The sequence below is a fragment of the Caretta caretta genome, chromosome 25, assembly GCF_965140235.1.
Source record: "Caretta caretta isolate rCarCar2 chromosome 25, rCarCar1.hap1, whole genome shotgun sequence".
Classification (NCBI taxonomy): domain Eukaryota; kingdom Metazoa; phylum Chordata; order Testudines; family Cheloniidae; genus Caretta; species Caretta caretta.
In genome coordinates this window covers 15502486-15513925 of record NC_134230.1, presented here as the reverse complement: position 1 = coordinate 15513925, position 11440 = coordinate 15502486, and positions in this window count along the sequence as shown.

Here is an 11440-nt window from a genome sequence, read left to right as displayed (position 1 = left end):
GCAATATAAGAGTGCGTCAAACATTATCCCCATCTTCGAGATGGGGACTGGGGACACTAGCAGCTGAAACGACTTGTCCAAGGACACGCAGAGGCTGAACCTCTTCCTCTGCGTTCCAGCCCAGTGCCTTCACCACAAGGCCTGTCTTCCCGCTTCCCTGGGACCTGTCAGCAGCGTCGCTGTATCCCTCGTACCGGGCCCCGGGTACAGCCTGCAAACTTCACCCCCCAAGACTTCTGCGTCTGCAGGCCTGGATTCCACTGGCCCTAGCGTCCCATGTGGGGGAGCAGGGAATTGTTTCTGGCCCAGCTTTCAGGATTGGGTTTCAAACGCAATCCCGGCTGTTCCTGCCAGCATTACCATGGCAACAGACAGCCAGACGGACTGGTTTTGGGAGCATCAGCAAGATGGAGGGTAGGTCTATGGTGGCAGCGTACACAGTTACATTGGTGTAGGGAGGCCAGCACAAGCCCAGAACATCACCAACGCCGACAGAAGGGTTTTATCCAGTGGCGTGGGAACACCACGTCTACACTGGGGGTCAGGTCAGCATAGCTGTGTGTGTTGGGGTGGGGGGGCTTTCACACCGCTGACCACTGTAGCTATGTTGACCTAAGGTCATCTCCTCCTCCTCTGCCTTCCTCTCCACCCCTGCCAAATCCCCTTCTTCCTCGCTCCAGTGCCTTTCAACACACGGCGGATGGGCGTGGGTCAGCCAGCCGGCATAACTGTGTCCCGCTCTCCTTTTTCCAGCCCCTCCCCCTGGCCGCACTGTGGGGCCCGCCAGGAATCCCAGGGCTGAGCTGGGGCTGGGGCGGCTCCGGAGCGGGTTAGCCACGCCACGTGTAAACAGACGGCAGGAGTGTCAAGAGCGGGGCAGCTCCGTGCCCTGCCCCTCCCCAGCGATCTGTGGCCGCTGCGGGCACCCCAGCCTCACATGTGACCTGGGTCCCAGCCTTTCCCAGCTGAATAATTCATGGAGCCTGAGTTTCCATGCCCAGAGGCTCCCCCCCCCCCCCCCCAGTAGAGCAGGGGCTCTTGTTTCTTGCTGGCTTCTCTCCTGTATTCACGGGCACCCATCAAACAACTGACCCAACCCAAGGGGGCACGGATGCTTGGTACAGAGCACAAGGATGAGACACAGGTAACTCTCCCCGATCCTGCAGCGCTGCAGCTGGGGAGGGGGTGGAGACAGACACCCAGTACTGGCAAATGCAGCCCAGCAAGGCAGTGCAAGCCCTGACCTGACCCACACACACCCAGTGGCACCTAGCTGGGATGCCCCTGGCAAAGCCTCTTGTCAAGGCCCATCAGCCACCATCACGTCTCTCTGCGGTCGTGTCCCATCCCGGCACATCGCTCACGCTGCAATATGAATGTCGGAACAGCTGGGCTCACCCCATGGGACAAAGTGAGGCCTCAGGCCTGGTATATCCGGGGGCAACTAGCACTGGGCTGGCATAGCAGGGGCTCTGCAGGCATCTGACATGCCAAAGCCCCCTTTCCATTGCCCTCCACACTTTGCGGCCATTGACAGCCATGCAAATTCACATTGTGAGCGGATGGCCTGTTACCATCCCCCCCCCAACCCCCTCCCTTCGCTCTAGTATACACAAGGGCACAGGGCAGTGAAGAAGGGGCCCCAGGGCCCCTGATGCACCCAGGGAGATTCAGCCACAGGAGGGAGCGTGGTGAAACTGCGGATCCCGGCAGCCTAGCCCGCCCGCTGACTCTGCAAAGTGCCAGCGGATGCATCTGGGCCGCAGACACCGAATCAGTACCCCGCGGGCTGGACGCCGCAGCGCGGGCCTAGCCCACAGAGTCTCTCGCACAGGCAGCTGGTGCAGTCGCCCTTGGCCGAGTCAGGGAGGAGCCGCTGCCCCCCCTTGCATCCCCCACTGCACCCCTCCACTTGGTCCAGTCGCCCCCTGGGCTCCACCACCAGCCGCCGTTTCCCACCCCTGGCCAAAGCCTTTGTGCGAAACACCCACCTTCCCGCCCTCACCTCTCCAGGAGCAGGGCCCGAGCAACAGCCACCATGGATCTGGGCAGCCACATCTGCTCGCCTCCTGTCAATTGCCTTCCTGCTGCTTCCACGCAGAGCCTCCTCTATACCCATGGCAGGGAGAGAGGCTGAGCTCATTCCCTGCCCCACCGTGCCGTCCAATCCCCAACCCTGGGGCCGGTTCAGAGCCAGCACCCCCTAGAGGGGAGAGGCCCCTAGCCCATTCTCTGATCCCCTGTGCCAGCCAGTCCCCGACCCTGGGGCCAGTTCAGAGCCAGCACCATTCCCAGACCCCCAGCCGCTGGGTCAGATTCTTCTACTTCTGCTCAACGAACATTTTCTGCCCCTGGCAGCTCCGTCCAGAAACAAACGAACCCCTCCCTGTGGCAGGTGCCCGGGTGTTGTCACCCCACACCAGCCTGTGCCCCACGGGCTAACAGACTGCCCCCTTTACCCTACAGCCCCAAGAGGCCAATGGAGCCGGGGCAGAGCTCACAGAGGAAAAGCCCTGCTCCGAGGAGATGGTTGCCTGTGGGTGGGGGAGGGGATTCCTGACCCCACCAGGAATGTGACTAAATCACTGAGATTTAAAGGACTAAAGGACCTGGAAAAATCCATCCAGAAAGGCCCCAAGGGAGCAGGTGGCCCCACCCCGGAGGGGAGCAGCCTGTGTCATTTCCACCCCTGCCCTGGGCTGGGCTGGAAGGCGCAGGAGGAGCCGGTCCCAACCTGACATATGGCCGGGAGCTCCCAACCTGCACAGACAAGCAGCCCTGGGGAGGGTGGGGGCAGGTAGCCGTGGGAGTTGTGTGCCGGCCTGGGCTGTGCCTACTGTGCCAGTATCACCCCCCCAGTTCTGTGCGGGTGCTTTAACCCAGCTGCCAACCTTCCCCAGCCCAGCTGGCATCAGTGCTGCCCTGGCCTGAGGGATATTCCCACAGGAGTCAGCCAAGTGCAGGGAGGGGAGACCGCTCCCGGATGGAGACTCACTTGTGAGAGGGGGGGAGAAGAGACACCAGGGCCACCACAAACCCCATGCACCCTGCCATGCACCCACTGGACCCACACACACCCCATGAGCCCCACCGTGCACCCCCAGATGCCGCATACACCATGCACACATTGGACCCACACACACCCCATGAACCCCGTCATGCACCCACTGGACCCCCCCCACACACACACACTCCTTGCACCCTCCCCTGCACCTCCTGGACCCTACTTATATGTGCACAGCTATGTGTGTGCCTGGAGCTGTGTGACTAGATCAGCCTGCGTGGGTGGGTGCACACTCAGAAAAGCTTCCCGGCCCAACCTACCCTCCTCACACACACCAGACCTCTCCCTGACCTAGGCACACGGATGCGGACACACACCAAAACGCTCTCGTGTCCTGGCGTCCCTACAGATTAGTGCATAAACACCCATGGGAAATACACTCACCCCTTGGAGGCAGACAAGCACGCAGCTTCCCTGCTAAAACACCTGCATCCCCACCCGCTTTGGCCCGGCTGTTCCCCTCTCAGATGGACTTGGGTTTTTTCATCAGGAACCCGTGTGAGCCGTCAGAAATGCCATGGCCCCCACCCTGGCACAGGGACCGTGCCCTTGGAGTGCCCCGTGCAGGCAAGGAGACCCAGTGCCTTTGCTAGCAGCCGGCCAGGGTTCACCTGGTGGCTTGGGGACACAGCCCATCCGGCAAGACAGGATGCGCCTCTAGGCATCAGAGGGGGAAGGGGGAAGACAATGTAGGGGAGCCACAGGGCTGGGGGAGGAGAATAGGTGGGGCATCTTGCAGAGAGCACAGACCAAACTAATCCCGGCACACCCAGAAACCACTCCCTCCCCTCCTGGAACCGGATCCAGTCCAGAGCCCATCAGGTCTGGTCACTACAGCCCTGCCTGGGCCCCCAAACCAAGCTGCCTTCCCTAAACACTGGTTCCAGAACACAGGCAGGTACCCGCCCACGACAGGGCTTTTAGAGACCCTGCCTGGGATAAGGGGCCACCCCTCACCTGACACACCAGGTGCACACAGCAGGGGTGCCCACAACCCCGCCAGGTGCTGCACACAGAAATCCAGTTCCTCCCCGCACCGCCAGGTCCAGCACCAGGGACTCCCTGCCCAGCTTCATGCCCCCGTCACCCTGGCCCCACCAGCTCCCGGCCCGCATGGGAGAGGAGAGCACGGGAAGCCCTTTCCATGCCACTGCCTGGCTGGGGGAGGGTAAGGGAGGGGTGTATCTGAGCCATGGGAGCCTGGGTATCAATGGGACAGGAGCTGGAGCTGGGCCCACGGCTTTAGAGCTGGAGTGTCACCCTGCCCCAGCCAGCACAGGTGTGGCCAGTGAGGCTGCGGTGTAGAACCCAGCCCCAGCTGCCTCTCTGGGTGGCAGCAGCCTGAGTTTATCCGCTCCACCCCTGAAGCAGGCACACCCTGTCATTAGCCAGAACACCCCAGAGCAGCTGCTCCACTCTGCCCAGGGAAGCGAGGGGGCGGCAGAGCCGAGGTAGACGGGGACAGGGGCAGAGCAATGCCCTGGAGTGGGGGAGAGAGAGGTAAGATGGCAGCAGGGAGCCATTTCACCCTTGGCGACAGGAGAGGCAGCTATGCCAGCTCTAGGGGGCAGCTGGTGGGAGTTAAACCCGTCCCACTCTGCAGGTTAACCCCACCCCGCCAGGGGCTGCCCCTCTCCAAAAATACAGCAAAGGGCATGTGGGTTACAACAGTGCAATGCCCCATGTTATGTGCCAAGCCCCAAAGAAGGGACCTTCTCTCCCCACCACCATGACCTGTCTGATCTCTTCCCACAGGGCAGAATCCCCACATCACGTTCTATGAAATACCTGGCTAGGGAATGGCACCCCCCCCCCAACACCTTCCCCAGAGTGGGGTCAAGTTGTTCCCCTCCCCACAGCCCCGCCTGGCAGGCGACCCCAGATGCCATTCAAGGCTTCTGTGGGTCTTAGCGCTGCCCGCTGCTGGCCTCGACTCTGGCAGGTCCCAGCCACTCAGGGCCTGGCCCACACAATTACCTCATTCAGGTCCCCATGTGTGTGCGTGGGGGGCGGGGAAAGAAGGGCCCAGGGGTGGGGACGGAGAGCAGGTGCAAGTGTGCGCGATCTCAGCACTGCCTCAGGCCTCCAGCCCTCTATTCATACCCGGCCCACAGGAAAGCATTCCTCCGCCCAAGGGCTTTTAGGAAGCCAGGAAGAAAGAGCCATGCTGTTCCCCTCCCGGTGCTTATTTCGGGGGCATTCCTGAGGGCTGGGCGCTCCCCCCCCCCAGCACCCCAGCCTGGCGTCGGCTTTCACACAGCCAACAGCCCAGCCGCCACCCACGAAACAACTGCTGCTTCCTCCCCTCCACGTCCCAGGAGAGAGCGCAGAACCTGCCCTGAGACATTGCGCCGCCCCGCTGTGGGGGGAGAAGGCAGGGACCCGGCAGGGAGCAGGGGATGCTGCAGGGAGGGCATGAGGAGGGGAGCCGAGCATAGGGAGGATGAAGCTGTTGGGCCAGGTGCCAGGACTCCTGGGTTCTATTCCTGGTTCCGACTCCCAGCTTTAAAGGGCTTGGTCGTAGCCCCAGCGCTTGGTGTCTCAGTCTCCCCTCCCAGTAACTGCCTGAGAACCTCCCAGCGAAGCGCCTGGAGACCAGAGCAGGGGCCAGATGCTGGTGCAGCCGCCTCGGGGGATTCTTTGCTCCCGGTGGAAGCAGCGCCCTGCCGGCTCGCTTCAATATTTGATCTTCCCCAACAGGAGCGGAGCCACAGATCAGACACCCCAGCAGGCAGATGGGCACATGCAGCCTCGCCAGTGGGGCACAGCTCCCCGGCGCTCGGTCCCCCCTCCCCGCTTTGCGAAATCCACGCTGGTGAAACCTGGCGCTGGGTGCACCTGGGGCCGACCAGCCCCTCCGTGGTGTGGCAGCCGGCCAGTTGCCATGGCATCCGCCGTCAGCTCTGCGTGTATTTTCTTAACCAGGGCCTCCGTGGGAACCTGGCCCGCTGCCTCCGCATTCCGCTCGGGCTTTGGGGCAGGCAGTGAAGCCCGGCCGGCAGCCATTTCCTCCTCACGTCCCTCCCTCCGGCCCCGGGCAGGCCACAGGGCCCCCGCGGGCACAGGCCACACAGCGTCTCTCTGCCCTGTCTTGGGCTGAGCCTGCCTCCTCTCCCTCCTCTGAGGAGGAATAATCCTCTGGGTGTTTGTTGGTTCCCACTCCCTGGCTCCCATGCCAGCACGGCACAGAGCAGCCAACCGCTTCCAGCGCCTCACCCGCTCCTCACAGCATACCCCTGACGTGTCCAGCCAGGGCCCCGCCACCGTGGGCCAAGTGCCCCTGGGCTCCCACTTACAGCCCTGCTGATGCCCCTCAATCCTGACCCGTATCCTAGCCCTGGGCTCCTGTCCTCTGCTGCTACCTCTCAGTCCTGGCCAGTGGCCTCCCTCTACCAGTCCATACCTAGCTTGCTTTGCACCTCTACCAACACCGCTCTAGAAAACTCCCGCACTTCCGCTCCGGGTCCCAGGCGAGCCCCCTTCCACTGTGGCTTGCTCCAAATTCCATGCAATGAGATCACGAGCGACTGCAAAAGGCTCCTTAACCCTGATCCGCAGCCTTTCCCCGCACCCCCTCGCTACACGACTCCGGCAGTTCAGATCTTCCATCTGCTGCTACACAAGCCGCCCTCCAGAGCCTCTGCTCTTCTGGTGCACCTCAGCCCTGCCCTAGAGAACCTCCTGCCGCTCCAGAGCTGCACCCACCCCTGCTGGGCTGACCTGGTCCAGATGTTCATGCATCTGTCCAGCACCCGCAAAGTACCGGCTGGCAGGACACCGCCAAACCCCAATTCGATATTGCCAGCTCCTTGCATGGCAACCTCCTGCTTTGGCATGGATGCATCCTAAAACCCTCGCATCAGAAAGGGGGTGATGCCCCTCAATCTTGACCTGCATCATCCCCTAGTGGGAGAGCCCCAGTGCCCAGGAGAGGTGTGGTGATTACGGCAGGGGAGCCAGGACTCCCGGGTTCTATCCCCAGCTCTACCTCAGCATGTGGCCTTGGGCACATCACACCCCCAATCTCTGCCTCAGTTTCCCCAACTGGATAATCTCCCCAACCTGGAGGGTTTCCAAGGCAGTGAGATCATTAGCCAAAAGCCATTCTACAAGTGCCAGTCGCTCTGGCAATGGCGCCCGCGCCCCCACCCCTCCCCGCTTGCCACCGACAAAATCCAGCAGGAAGGGTGGGAAAAAGAAGGAAAAACCCATCTCCTCCCCTTAGCAGCTAAACTGCTGACAGGCCACCAGCCTGCGGCCTTGAAACACTACAGCTTCAGCACCACCTTCAGGCATGGAGAAAAACCAACACCAAGGGAAATCCAGTGACCAGAACCGAGAATCCATGGTAATGGAAAACCGAGAGCATGGCGTTCACAGCCTTGTATTAATACGATCGTAGGCAGACACACACGCCGTGTGTCCAGGTGACAAGCTTCCCACTCTGTCCCTGCTTTGCAGGGCATTTCAAACACCGCCTGGGATTTTCCACTGGGTTCCACTCCACCCCAGCATCGGCTCCCAGGAACAGAGGCCTTCTGTGAAGGTTTATCTCTGTCCCCTGCTGTGTGGACGGGGTGGGGTGTGTGGGTGGAAAGGGGGGAGGCAGTATTTTCCAGTGCTGGAAACAAGGCAGCAAGGCTATGTGGATGGAACAATTAACGAAGCGGAGGTTAATCATTAAAGAAGCCAATGGCCCATGGAATAGCAGGGCCCAGCATTCCCTTTGGAGGAGGAAGTGCCAGAAAACTCCTTCAGAGGCACCCAAGGGTGCCTGGGGACACACATACTGGTTAACACCCTAACCTGGCCTTGCTGTTCCAGCACACCGCACACCTGGCCTTTCCAAACACACCAGCTGGCACCATGTTTTGCTACCCCAGAGAACGCAGAGTCCCCGTTATTTGGGCCTTTTGGAGCAGGGCTGGGCTGGCCAGCAGATGGGCTAGGAATTTGCTCTGTGGAGTTACTCTGGAAAGCCTCAGCCTTGCAAGAGTGGAAGGGCTGGGACTGGGGAGGAAGTTATCAAGGCAGACCAGGCTCCTGAGAAAAGCATTCCCAGACAGCCCGTCAGCCTCCCAGCCCTCCCTGCTCCACACCTCATTAGTGGAGAGGAGCGCCAGTCAGCCAACATCAGACTCAGCTGCACAGGGGAGCAATGGATGGGGGTGGGTGGGAGATGGTGGGGGGTGTGTGTGTGGGTGTGATAGCCATTCCCCTCTGAACTGCTCCTGTCCCACACAAGGCATGCAGAGGGTGCTACCAGTGTCGGTGCATAGACACTGGAGCATAAGTACTACATAAGAACGGCCAGACTGGGTCAGACTAATGGTCCATCTAACCTAGTATCCGGTCTTCCAACGCTGGCCTGTGCTCAATGCTTCAGAGGGAATGAACACAACAGGGCAATTGCTGAGTGATCCATCCCCTTAGTCCAGTCCCAGCTTCTGGCAGTCAGAGGTTTAGGGACACCCAGAGTATGGCCTTGCACCCCTGGCCATCTTAGCCAATAGCCACTTATGGGCCTACCCTCCATGAACTTATCTAGTTCTTTTTTGAACCTTCACAACATCCCCTGGCAATGAGCTCTGCAGGCGGGCCGCGTAAAGTACTGCCTTATGTTTGTTTTAAACCTGCTGGCTATTAATTTCATTGGGTGACCCCTGGTTCTTGTGTTACCGGAAGGGGAAATACACTTCCTTATTCACTTTCGCCAAACCACTCATGATTTTACAGATCTCTACCACATCCCCCCGCCATCGTCTCTTTTCTAAGCTCAACAGTCCCCGTTTTTTAATCTCCCTGTATGGAAGCTGTTCCATATCCCTGTTTGTTTTTGTTGCCCTTCTCCGTACTTTTTCCAGTTCTAAAATATATTTTTGCAACTGGGTCAGAGCAGGTATCCCCTTCTGAAACGCACTAGAACGACAGGGCCCTGCAGCATTCAGAATTGGCACGGAGAGCATGGGGGGTACGGGGAGAATGTAGGGGAGTCAATCCAACAGCAACCAGAGAGCTCTGCTAAAACCACTGCAGCCACAGCTCAGCCTCTTCAGCCTTTCCCCTGCATTGGAAATCCGGGTAGAACCAGGGAAATATCTTCCCCCTTCACCGTCGCTCCCAACTACAGGGGTGGGGAAATCGGGTGCTTTGGAAACATTCCCTAGCAGGATCCACCCCCTGTTGTAAATTATTCCCTGCAAGAAGAGACGCCAAATCGGCTGCCACCAGGCCCTTAAGAGACACTGATGTTTCAGTTTCCAACCGTTCCCTCTCCGCTGGCTCCCCCATCCCTGTGCAGCAGCCGTCCATCTGGCTGAGATATGCAAGTCATGACCGAAAAGCCCCTAATGGAAATAAATGACATGCTCTCCCCGCTGCTCCAGCATGCAATAAATTCCTCCCCAGCCACCCCACCCCCACCACCGATCCAGCTTTTTTCCAGTCAGCCCTTCACTCCTCATTAACATTCCCCTCTCATGCCCACCCAGGGCCATGTAAAGCCCACAAGGCAAAGAAATTCCAACCTGCCCCATAACAACAATGCTTTTCATCTATCCACCCCACAGTGCTCTACAGTCTTGTACAGATGGGGAAACTGAGGCAGAGAAGGGACATGACTTTCCCAAAGTCAGACAGCTGGCCAGAGGGAGAACTAGAATGCAGGTTTCCCAAGACCCAGTTCAGTGCCCTAGCCCTTGGGCCATGTTCGCTGACAGCAAGGGGTGCCCCTTTTCTCCCTTAGACCAGCCTCTGACCCCTTCTGTAGTTGTACCTTTCCCCTTGTACTCATGCCCATCCCAGGAGAACCAGAGCTGTTCTTTGCTGGAGTTGTAGCTATCATAAGCACCTTGGCTGAGCAACCTCCTGCCTTCCTAGAAACAAAGGAGTCTCATATCTCCACCCCCAGCAGCAGCCAGGAGCTGCTGCCTTCAAAGAAAGGTGTAACCTCTAATAAATTTGTTAGTCTCTAAGGTGCCACAAGTACTCCTGCAATTCTAACAGGGACTCCCAAGCTTTTCCTTAGCATGAATCACATCATCCTGGCCAAGATGTCTCATGGGGCACCCCCGCACTTGTCTCCATGGGGAAGGAGTTATCCTTTAATGCAAGTCAGCAGCGGGAAATTAAGAGAACCATGAACAGCTGCTAGGCCCACCACGAAGGGCCCTTTGCCTCACCTCTCTCTGTCCCATGATCCAAGCATGTACACAGAAGGAGATTTTAAATTCCCTGCCATGCCCCCAATCAGCGTAGATGCCAAAGCACTAGGGCAGGTTATTTTAGTTTGGGTAAGATACAAGCGAGATCGTTGAGCAGAGCAAATCAGCCGTAGCTTCCGGGCAAGCAGCAGCCAGAGCCCGTGGCAGCAAAAGGATGGGACAGATGCTGGCTTCCTAGTGGGCAGAAAGCTCAGCTCAGAATAATCTGGGGGACAGGATAACATTGCTATATACATAACAATCCTGGCAATCAGCGCTGATGGGGAAGGAGAAACAGGTTAGCAGGAGGGGATAGTGTATCTCCAGAGCCTGGGCAAGGGGGGTAGCAGGCTATGGGGGGTGGCAATTACTCCCAGGGGACAGAGGGACTGGGGGACACTTTTGCAAGATGCAAGGTGACCAGCTTATGGGAAGACAGCTTCCAGCACTGCCCCCGGGGCAGTAGTGAGCAAGGTGGGATGTACACACCACGTAGCAGGAAGTATTTCTGGATAACCAAGAGAGCACACAGATCTAGTGCTGCTGTAAGGGCTGAGAGTCTTCCAGCCCCCATGCAGCATATGCCGATGTTTATCAGGGCAGCCCGATCACGGTGCGCTAAAATCCTAATGACCACACACCCGGGGCAAGGAGCTTGGACCAGCCCGGAAGTTCTCAGCTCTCCTTCTCTGTTGTCAGTCGTCGCAGAGGGATCTGGGGCCTGGCTGGTCAGGTTTCTGGGAAGGCACCGCTTGCCTGGTAAGATGAACAGAGCAAGTCGCAGCTGCCCAGAAGTGCAATCTGCGGAGACTACAATTCCCAGCACCCACCACTTTACGCAAGAGAAGGGCAAGCGCAGAAGTGGACACTGGCCATCCTCTGCCATAAAGAGAGGTGCACACCCCCGAGTCTCCGTCTCTGACGGTCCCTGTGCCCACGATCACCCTGCATCTTTGCCATTGCTAGCCGGAGCTGGCAAAAGATGCTCTGAATAGCTAGATGGGTTGCTGATGGAGACACTTTTCTGGTCCTAAAAATAGCAGCTGGCCATTTCCCCAGCTTCCCGGCCTCGCCAACGCTCTTCCATTAGATGGAAAGGAAAAAAAACCCCACCTTCCGCTGGAAAGAGAGATGCAGGCAGGCACACGCGAGCCACAAATAGAAGCAGGGGAGA